Below are 2,465 nucleotides of genomic sequence, written 5' to 3' on the forward strand. Positions count from 1 at the left end.
CAGCAACAAGGAAGACCTGAGGAGCATCCAAGGGGGCATCCACGAGAGCATCCAAGAATTGTTCAATTTCTCACTAGGCAGAAATTGAAAACAATTAGCTGGAGGCTGCAGGGCAGAAGAGACTGGAGGAGGAAAAAGCTCTGAGGGGAAAAAAACCCATGTCAACTCAGAGGACATCACAGCCTGGTCTGAATCTGTCAATGAAACTGTCTTTTCCAGAGAGAAGGGAGAATATGTATTTTCCAGAACAGTCACACTGAAAATTAAATTCTAAAAAACCTCTTGCAATACTGGAAGAAGGAAAGAAATCATGACCTAAAGGAACATGAGACGCTAGAAAATAAAGAAAATGAACAGTGGTAATACACTAACAAACCAATTATCGAACAAAACAAGGGGAATATATAATCCCCTCCACTGCCAAAATATTTGGATGTAGTGAGGGGACACTGAAAGGAAATCAAATAACACTTTTGTCCAGATAAAAGCTCCCTCAGCACCTCCTCCCTGGCTGAGTCCTCCACCCCAGCTCCCCTGTCCTTCTCGGCACACGCTCCAGCCCCTCCATGAGTTTCTGCTCCCCAGGGCCCAGAAGCAGACACAGCACTCCAGCTGTGCCCGCAGCTCTGCCCAGCACAGTGAGACACAGGTCACTGCCCTGCTCCTGCCCTTCCCCTAGTGCTGACACAGGCCACCATGCCCTTGGCCTTCTTGCCACCTGGCCTCACGTTCTGCTGCTCTTGACTGGCACATCTGGCCTCCTTTTGTCCCACGCAGATCCCCAGGCACACAGGGGCACTTTTGTCTCTGCACACAGCCTCCAGAAGTTCCACATGTCCTTCCTGCTCTCGGCATCCTCAGCCAGCAGCAGCAAGTGCTGGCTGGGCAGAGACTTGCACCTTCTGCCTTGCACTAAAGACAGCACCTCCCAAAGTGGTACTTACTGTCTCAGGAACATCTGGATGTGGTGTGACCACAGCTGGAAGACTGTGGAAACTTTGCTCAGTTTGCTTTTTCTCATTTCCCCACCCTTTTTCAGGATTTTTTTCCTCACAACGTTATCTCTCATGCTTCCCCTGTATTCCCCTGTTTTTCTGCTTTATTTTCCCTCATGGTTTTAACAATTTTCCCTCACTTACTCTGCCCTTTCCTCCCCTCAGGTTTCTCTCATTTCTCAGGCATTTTTCTCAGCATTTTCTCTTCACTTTTTTCTGTTTTACCCTCCTGTTTCTCACCCTTTTCCTTCCCCATTTCTCACAACTTTCTACCTCACGTTTATCATTCTTTCCCTGCCATGGTCCTTCTACTTCTTCTCTCTGATTTTCTGCCCTTTTTCACATCCTTTTTCTGCCACTTTTCCTATCAAACTTCCTACCCTTTTTCCCCCTCACCTTTTCTGTCTTTGTCTGCCCTCTGCTTCTCACCTCCTCTCCCTCGGGATTGTCACAATGTTCCCCTCACATTTGCTGCTTCTCTGTCTCTCTTTGCCAGTAAAGTTTCTCACTCTCTTCCCCTCACATTTCCCTCCAGTTTTTACCTCTATTTTCTCACTGTTTCCCCCTCATGTTTATAGAATTTTCCCATTGTATTTCCTGCCTTTTCCTCCTCTCACCTTCCTCTGCTATTTTCGCTCTCATTTTTCACCATTTGCCCCACAGTTTCTCACCATTTCCCACTCAGTTTTCCGACCCTTTTCTTCCCTCACAGTTCCCTCTTTTTTCACCCCCATATCTCACACTTCGTCACCTCACGTTTGCTGCCCTTTTCCCCCTCACCTTTCTTAAGCCACTGGTTCCTGTCAGTGACTGTTCCTCTTCAGAAGTTGATGGGCTTCTCTTCTTTTTTCCTGCAATCCCCTCCTCAAAATGATGGGTGCCAGAGCAGGGCCCCAAGAAGCCCCTGCCTGTGCGTCTGCTGAACAGAACGGCTGTGCTCAGCTCAGAATCTCATGAAGAACAACCTCAACTGCACTGGACTTCCTGCTGCACTTCTGGTGTCAATCTCAATTCTATAGAGTCTTCTTAGTGTTCTAAAGAAACAGGCGTACCCCGAGGGATACACATTGCAGGGAGCTGCACCATCCGCCTCAGGCAGCTGCCATCTCTGTTTCCATCCCCTCACAGTCCCTGTGACTCCTGCCTGGACGAAACCAGCCTGATCCCCAGCTGCCATTTTGGGCGTGGCTGCCACTGCCCTCTGACCTCCATCTTGTGTGTGGGTGTTCTGGCTCTGGCCGCCATCTTGTGTGTGTCCTCTTCAGCCCTGGCCGCCATCTTGTGTGTGGCTGCCTCAGCCCTGGCTGCCATCTTGTGTGTGGCATCTCCAGCCCTGGCCGCCATCTTGTGTGTGTCATCTCCAGCCCTGGCCGCCATCTTGTGTGTGGCTGCCTCAGCCCTGGCCGCCATCTTGTGCATCGCCCCAGTCCAACTCTGAAGCGAACGTGTCGCTGTTTTGGTCGGCAGTCA

Source organism: Sylvia atricapilla, chromosome Z (assembly GCF_009819655.1).
Source record: "Sylvia atricapilla isolate bSylAtr1 chromosome Z, bSylAtr1.pri, whole genome shotgun sequence".
In the NCBI taxonomy this organism is placed as follows: Eukaryota; Metazoa; Chordata; class Aves; order Passeriformes; family Sylviidae; genus Sylvia; species Sylvia atricapilla.